The following is an 8,830-nucleotide window of genomic DNA, read 5'->3' as shown; positions in this document are numbered from 1 at the left end:
AATAGCAGAATAGTTTAAAATTTGAACGGTGAAAATCGGCTGAAAATTGTGGAAGTAGTTAAGTGCCAAAAAAGTACAAAAAGTGGCAACTAGAATAATAATAATAAAGAATAAAGAGAAACAGGAAAACAATAGTGTGGATGCCTTAAAGCATCCACACAATAAAGAGAAACAGGAAAACAATAGTGTGGATGCCTTAAAGCATCCACACAATAATAATAATAACTAGAAAAATTTGCATTTCCTGCGAAAATGCTGTGTGGATGCCTTAACTTTGAAGATGTCTGCTGAAAAAAGCTGAAAAAGTTGAAAAGTTGCAAATAGTTGTATGGCGGTGAAGAACTGAAAATTCTGCTGAAAACAGGTGAAGAAGCAGAAATTTTTTGCTTAAAAGTGGTAAAAAGCCAAAATTTCTACTGAAAGGGTAAAGACTGAGAATTTTTTGCTGAAAAGTGGTGAAAAAAAACATTGCCCTGAGTAGGATTCGAAACTGGCCCTTCTAGTCTCAAGGCGGCTATTTAGCTCACTGAGCCAAAGTCATTTTCACAAAGAAGAGGTGGAGAGACTGACAATTCTGATGAAATGAGAAGAAGCTGCTGAGAATTGTGATGATAGGAGGTGAAAAGGCTTAAAACTTTGCAGAAAAGAGGTGAATCAGAAGAATTTCTGCTGAAAAGAGGTAAAGAAGCAGAAAGTTGCGCTGAAAAGAGATGAATCAGCAGACTTTCTGCTGAAAAGAGTTTTTTCTGAAAACAGCTGAGATTTGGGTTGAAAAGAGGTGAAAATTCTGCTGAAAAGAGTTCAGTCAGCAGAATTTCTGCTGAAAAGAGTTCAATCAGCAGAATTCCTGCTGAAAAGAGTTCAATCAGCAGAATTCTGCTGAAAAGAGTTCAATCAGCAGAATTCTGCTGAAAAGAGGTTTTTGCTGAAAACAGCTGAAAAAGCTGGGATTTGTGCTGAAAAGTGATGAAAAAATTTAAAATTCTTCTGAAAAGAGATGAATCAGCAGAATTTCTGCTGAAAAGAGTTTTTTGCTGAAAACAGCTGAAAAAGCTGGGATTTGTGCTGAAAAGTGGTGAAAAAATTCAAAATTCTGCTGAAAAGAGTTCAGTGAGCAGAATTTCTGCTGAAAAGAGTTCAATGAGCAGAATTTCTGCTGAAAAGAGGTGAATGAGCAGAATTCTGCTGAAAAGAGTTTTTTGCTGAAAACAGCTGAAAAAGCTGGGATTTGTGCTGAAAAGTGGTGAAAAAATTCAAAATTCTGCTGAAAAGAGTTCAATCAGCAGAATTTCTGCTGAAAAGAGTTCAATCAGCAGAATTCTGCTGAAAAGAGGTTTTTGCTGAAAACAGCTGAAAAAGCTGGGATTTGTGCTGAAAAGTAGTGAAAAAATTTAAAATTCTGCTGAAAAGAGTTCAATCAGCAGAATTTCTGCTGAAAAGAGTTAAAAACGTTTAATTGTTAACTGAAAGAAATTTTGCCATAAGCGGGATTTGAACCCGGGCCTCCCAGTCTGAGAACGGATGCTCATCTCACTGAGCTAAAACACAGGTCAACCCGGCAAGGAAAATCAGTGAGGCCACTGATAATGTGGCAGAAAAGGGCAAAAAATATTGCAAAAAAAATTCAATATCTCAAAAAGTATAGAAGTTATGAGCACCAAAAGTCATAGCCGGCATTAGCAGAAAGAGCAGAATTTTTTAAGATTTGAACGGTGCAAATAGCACAAAAACTGAGGGAGTAGTTAAGGTCCAAAAAGTGTACGGAAGCAACTAGAAGAATAACTAGAAAAAATTTGCATTTCCTGCGAAAATGCTGTGTGGATGCCTTAACGCTGAAGATGTCTGCTGAAAAAAGCTGAAAAAGTTGAAAAAGGTTGTATGGTGGTGAAGAAACTTAAAATTCTACTGAAAACAGGTGAAGAAGCAGAAAATTTTGTTGAAAAGTGGTGAAAAGCAAAAGATTCTAATGAAAGGGGTAAAGATGGAGAAATTTTCATCTCACTGAGCCAAAGTCATTCTCACAAAGAGCAGGCCGAGAGACTGACAATTTTGCTGAAATGAGCAGAAGCGGCTGAGAATTGTGCTGATAAGAGGTGAAAAGGCTGAAAACTTTGCAGAAAAGAGTTGAATGAGAAGAATTTCTGCTGAAAAGAGGTAAAGAAGCAGAAAGTTGCGCTGAAAAGAGGTGAATCAGAAGAATTTGTGCTCAAAAGAGTTTTTTATGATAACAGCTGGGATTTGTGCTGATAAGAGGTGAAAAGTCTGAAAATTTTGCTGAAAAGAGTTGAATGAGCAGAATTTCTGAAGAAAAGATGGAAAGAAGCAGAACATTGCGCTGAAAAGAGATGAATCAGCAGAATTTCTGCAGAAAAGATGGAAAGGAGTAGAACATTGCGCTGAAAAGAGGTGAATGAGCAGAATTTCTGCAGAAAAGATGGAACGAAGCAGAAAGTTGCAATGAAAAGAGATGAATCAGCAGAAATTCTGCTCAAAAGAGTCTTTTTCTGAAAACAGCTGAGATTTGTGATGATAAGAGGTGAAAAGGCTGAAAATTTTGCAGAAAAGAGTTCAATCAGCAGAATTTCTGCAGAAAAGATGGAAAGAAGCAGAACATTGCGCTGAAAAGAGGTGAATGAGTTGGGATTTGTGCAGAAAAGATGGAAAGAAGCAGAAAGTTGCACTGAAAAGAGATGAATCAGCAGAATTTCTGCTCAAAAGAGATAAATCAGCAGAATTTCTGCTGAAAAAAGCTGAATGAGCAGAATTCTGCTAAAAAGAGGTTTTTGCTGAAAACAGCTGAAAAAGCTGGGATTTGTGCTGATAAGAGGTGAAAAGTCTGAAAACTTTACAGAAAAGAGGTGAATCAGAAGAATTTCTGCTGAAAGGAGTTCAATCAGCAGAATTCTGCTGAAAAGAGGTTTTTGCTGAAAACAGCTGAAAAAGCTGGGATTTGTGCTGAAAAGTGGTGAAAAAATTTAAATTTTTGCTGAAAAGAGTTCAATCAGCAGAATTTCTGCTGAAAAGAGTTCAATCAGCAGAATTCTGCTGAAAAGAGGTTTTTGCTGAAAACAGCTGAAAAAGCTGGGATTTGTGCTGAAAAGTGGTGAAAAAATTTAAAATTCTGCTGAAAAGAGTTCAATCAGCAGAATTTCTGCTGAAAAGAGTTCAATCAGCAGAATTCTGCTGAAAAGAGGTTTTTGCTGAAAACAGCTGAAAAAGCTGGGATTTGTGCTGAAAAGTAGTGAAAAAATTTAAAATTCTGCTGAAAAGAGTTCAATCAGCAGAATTTCTGCTGAAAAGAGTTCAATCAGCAGAATTCTGCTGAAAAGAGTTTTTTTCTGAAAACAGCTGAGATTTGTGCTGATAAGAGCTGAAAAGGTTGAAAATTTTGCAGAAAAGAGGTGAATCAGAAGAATTTCTCCTCAAAAGAGTTTTTTCTGAAAACAGCTTAGATTTGCGCAGAAAAGAGGTGAAAAGGCTGAAAATTTTGCAGAAGAGGTGAATAAGCAGAATTTGGGCTGAAAAGAGTTTTTTGCTGAAAACAGCTGAAAAAGCTGGGATTTGTGCTGAAAAGTGGTGAAAAAATTTAAAATTCTGCTGAAAAGAGTTCAATCAGCAGAATTTCTGCTGAAAAGAGTTCAATCAGCAGAATTTCTGCTGAAAAGAGGTTTTTGCTGAAAACAGCTGAAAAAGCTGGGATTTGTGCTGATAAGAGGTGAAAAGGCAAAAAATTTTGCTGAAAATAGTTGAATGAGCAGAATTTCTGCAGAAAAGATGGAAAGAAGCAGAAAATTGCGCTGAAAAGAGGTGAATGAGCAGAATTTCTGCTGAAAAGAGGTGAATCAGTAGAATTCTGCTGAAAAGAGTTTTTTGCTGAAAACAGCTGAAAAAGCTGGGATTTGTGCTGAAAAGTGGTGAAAAAATTTAAAATTCTGCTGAAAAGAGTTCAATCAGCAGAATTTCTCCTGAAAAGAGTTCAATCAGCAGAATTTCTGCTGAAAAGAGTTCAATCAGCAGAATTCTGCTGAAAAGAGGTTTTTGCTGAAAACAGCTGAAAAAGCTGGGATTTGTGCTGAAAAGTGGTGAAAAAATTTAAAATTCTGCTGAAAAGAGTTCATTGAGCAGTATTTCTGCTGAAAAGAGTTTTTTCTGAAAACAGCTGAGATTTGTGCTGATAAGAGGTAAAAAGGCTGAAAATTTTGCTGAAAAGAGTTGAATGAGCAGAATTTCTGCAGAAAAGACGGATAGAAGCAGAAAATTGCGCTGAAAAGAGTTCAATCAGCAGAATTTCTGCTGAAAAGAGTTCAATCAGCAGAATTTCTGCTGAAAAGAGTTCAATCAGCAGAACTCTGCTGAAAAGAGTTCAATCAGCAGAATTTCTGCTGAAAAGAGTTCAATCAGCAGAATTTCTGCTGAAAAGAGTTCAATCAGCAGAATTCTGCTGAAAAGAGTTCAATCAGCAGAATTCTGCTGAAAAGAGTTCAATCAGCAGAATTCTGCTGAAAAGAGGTTTTTGCTGAAAACAGCTGAAAAAGCTGGGATTTGTGCTGAAAAGTGGTGAAAAAATTTAAAATTCTGCTGAAAAGAGGTGAATCAGCAGAATTCTGCTGAAAAGAGTTCAATCAGCAGAATTCTGCTGAAAAGAGTTCAATCAGCAGAATTTCTGCTGAAAAGAGGTGAATGAGCAGAAATCTGCTGAAAAGAGGTGAATGAGCAGAAATCTGCTGACAAGAGGTTTTTGCTGAAAACAGCTGAAAAAGCTGGGATTTGTGCTAAAAAGTGGTGAAAAAATTTAAAATTCTGCTGAAAAGAGTTCAATCAGCAGAATTTCTGCTGAAAAGAGTTAAAAACGTTTAATTGTTAACTGAAAGAAATTTTGCCATAAGCGGGATTTGAACCCGGGCCTCCCAGTCTGAGAACGGATGCTCATCTCACTGAGCTAAAACACAGGTCAACCCGGCAAGGAAAATCAGTGAGGCCACTGACAATGTGGCAGAAAAGGGCAAAAAATATTGCAAAAAAAATTCAATATCTCAAAAAGTATAGAAGTTATGAGCACCAAAAGTCATAGCCGGCATTAGCAGAAAGAGCAGAATTTTTTAAGATTTGAACGGTGCAAATAGCACAAAAACTGAGGGAGTAGTTAGGCGCCAAAAAGTGTACGGAAGCAACCAGAATAATAAAGGATAAAGAATAAAGAGAAACAGGAACTCAATGGTGTGGATGCCCTTTCAGGCATCCACACAATAATAAAGTATAAAGAGAAACAGGAACTCAATGGTGTGGATGCCCTTTCAGGCATCCACACAACTAGAAAAATTTGCATTTCCTGCGAAAATGCTGTGTGGATGCCTTAACGCTGAAGATGTCTGGTGAAAAAAGCTGAAAAAGTTGCAAAAAGTTGCATGGCGGTGAAGAAATGTAAAATTCTGCTGAAAATAGGTGAAGAAGCAGAAAATTTTGTTGAAAAGTGGTGAAAAGCAAAAAATTCTACTGAAAGGGGTAAAGACGGAGAAATTTTTGCTGAAAAGTGGTGAAAAAAAAAAAGGTTGCCCTGAGCAGGATTTAAACCTGGCCCTCCTGGTCTCAAAGCGGCTATTCATCTCACTGAGCCAAAGTCATTCTCGCAAAGAAGAGGTGGAGAAACTGTCAATTTTGCTGAAATGAGCAGAATGGCTGAGAATTGTGCTGATAAGAGATTAAAAGGATGATTTTTTTTCAGAAAAGAGATGAATCAGCAGAATTTCTGCTGAAAAGAGGTTTTTGCTGAAGACAGCTTAAAAAGCTGGGATTTGTGCTGAAAAGTGGTGAAAAAATTAAAAATTCTGCTGAAAAGAGGTGAATCACCAGAATTTCTGCTGAAAAGAGGTAAAGAAGCAGAAAGTTGCGCTGAAAAGAGATGAATCAGCAGAATTTCTGCTCAAAAGAGTTTTTTGTGAAAACAGCTGAGATTTGTGCTGAAAAGAGGTGAAAAGGCTGAAAATTTTGCAGAAGAGGTGAATAAGCAGAATTTCTGCTGAAAAGAGGTGAATGAGCAGAATTCTGCTGAAAAGAGGTGAATGAGCAGGATTCTGCTGAAAAGAGGTTTTTGCTGAAAACAGCTGAAAGAGCTGGGATTTGTGCTGAAAAGTGGTGAAAAAATTTAAAATTCTGCTGAAAAGAGGTGAATCAGCAGAATTTCTGCTGAAAAGAAGTAAAGAAGCAGAAAGTTGCACTGAAAAGAGATGAATCAGCAGAATTTCTGCTCAAAAGAGCTTTTTCTGAAAACAACTGAGATTTGTGCTGATAAGAGGTGAAAAGGCTGAATGATGGCAATGAGGTGAATGCGCAGAATTTCTGCTCAAAAGAGATGAATCAGCAGAATTTGTGCTCAAAAGAGTTTTTTCTGAAAACAGCTGAGATTTGTGCTTATAAGAGGTGAAAAGGCTGAAAATTTTGCTGAAAAGAGTTGAATGAGCAGAATTTCTGCAGAAAGGATGGAAAGAAGCAGAAAGTTGCGCTGAAAAGAGATGAATCAGCAGAATTTCTGCTCAAAAGAGTTTTTTCTGAAAACAGCTGAGATTTGTGCTGATAGGAGGTGAAAATGCTGAACCAATCAGAGGTATTTCTTCTGTCCGCTTTATCAGGCTGTGTACTTGTATGTATTTCTGCCATGGAGCATTAACAAGAATCTGAGGTCCATATTAGGAAAGCTGCCAAAATCATAAAACTTTGCAGAATTGTAATAAATGATCAATATGAATTACTGGTCTGTGATAGTGTATTAATTTGTAGTGAAAAAAAATGTGGAAAAGGTGGAATTGAACACACGACCTTTGGGCTTCAAACCCGTGTCATTACCAACTGCGCCACTGGCAAAGAGAGCGGGCGCCTGGAAAACAGGTTGATGAGCAGTCAGAATTAGATCGCGGTAAGAGGCGAAAAACGCCGTTTTTTGGAGTTACAAAACGTCGTGTAACTCAAGAACTAGGTGGACTAGAAACATAATTCTTGCACTGGGTGAATCAGCGGACTTTGGTGAACTTTGACTGCGATTTACATAGCTCTTTGTACTTCCGTCGCGGAGATATGATGAGAGAGGAAACGGCTTCATTTTCGGAGTTTGAAAACTGAGAGGAGGACAGATTTCCACTCCTCAAACAAACGTAATTTATGGCTCAACGGTAAGATGACTGTAAAAACTGCTTCGACCGTGAGTGTCAGCAGTGTCTGAAGATGAATTGGCACAAGCCTCATGTCTTAACTTTGCTTCGTTAAGGACATATGACGATTTGAAAATGCCTTCAGTTTCAGTATTTCAGCTCTGAGTTTCACAACCTCCCCATAGACTTTGAATGGGGAGTTTTTAGACTTCGTGTCACTTCGAGGCAAATTGTGAAAAAAACGTAACTCACACGATAATTATAGTAACACTGTCTTAAAGCCAGCAAAAATACCTACGTTTTGATGTATAATTTGTGGGGGATGAGTGGAAATTGAGCGAGTAGCAAGAAGTTGTTCAGACAAGAAGAGAAAATTCAGAACGCACCAGTGCTCACTCGGAGTTAATTGCATAGCAACCATAGCAACGCATGTATTTTCTGAAAAATCACAAAGCTGCAACTGAAAACTTAAAGAGGCATTAAATGAAAACGGTAACAGATATGAAAAAGCTGAATCACACAGGAATAGCCCAATCATTTGAGAACGTTTTAAAGTTTGAATGGAGTTTCTACGTGAAAGTATGAGGAAGTAGTTAAGTTTTAAAAACACGCAAGTTTTAGCAGAATTGTAGAAGTTTTCCATTCATTTCAATGGGACAAATTAAAGGAAAAAAGTGTAATATTTTAAAAAGTATAATAGTAATAAACACCAAAAGATATAGCACACATTAGCAGAAAGAGCAGAACAGTTTAGAGTTTGAACTGAGAAAATCAGTTGAAAACTGAGGGAGTAGTTAAGCGCCAAAAAACGTACGGAAGCAACTAGAATAAAGTAGAATAAAGAAGAAAGAGAAACAGGATCTCAATAGTGTGGATGCCCTTTCAGGCATCCACACAACTAGAAAAATTTGCATTTCCTGCGAAAATGCAGTGTGGATGCTTTAAAGTTGAAGCTGTCTGCAAAAACTAGCTGAAAAAGCTGAAAAGTTGCAGAAATTGTAAAAACTTTGCAGAAGCAAAGGAACTTTGCTAAAAAGTAATAACTTAGCAGAACTGCAATATCTTAGAGGAAACATAATACTTGGCAGAAATACAATAGCATAGCAGAACTTGGCAGAAATATTGTAACTTACCAGAAACATAATAACTTCTCAAATATACAAGAATTTAGGAGAAATAGTATAAGATAACAGAAAGAATATATTTAGCCAAAAATACTTAAACATTACAGAAACACTATGATTTAGAAGAATAGTACAACATAGCAGAAATACTGTGATTTACCAGAGACACTGTGATCAACTATGAATATTGTAATTTTAAATGAATACTTTGTTTTAGCACAAATACTATAATTTGAAAGAAATACTATCATTTGGCAGAAATACTATGTTTCAGCACAAATACTCTGGTTTAGCACAAATATTATAACATAGCAGAAATACAATTATATAGCAGAAATGCTATATTTAGAAAGAAAAATATAATATAGTAGAAATACTATGATTTAGCAGAAATACTGTAATCAGCACATATACTGTAACATGACAGAAATTCCTCCACTTAGTAGTAATACTATAACATAAAACAAATGTTATGATTTGGCACAAAAACCATGATTTGGCAAAAATACTATGATTTAGCAGAAATACTATGATTGAGCAGAAGTACTAAGATGTAGTAAAAGT

The sequence above is a fragment of the Neolamprologus brichardi genome, chromosome 9 (assembly GCF_056152115.1).
Source record: "Neolamprologus brichardi isolate AB-2024 chromosome 9, ASM5615211v1, whole genome shotgun sequence".
Taxonomy (NCBI): domain Eukaryota; kingdom Metazoa; phylum Chordata; class Actinopteri; order Cichliformes; family Cichlidae; genus Neolamprologus; species Neolamprologus brichardi.
The sequence above is the reverse complement of the archived record's forward strand: the minus strand, read 5'-3'. Positions refer to the sequence as shown.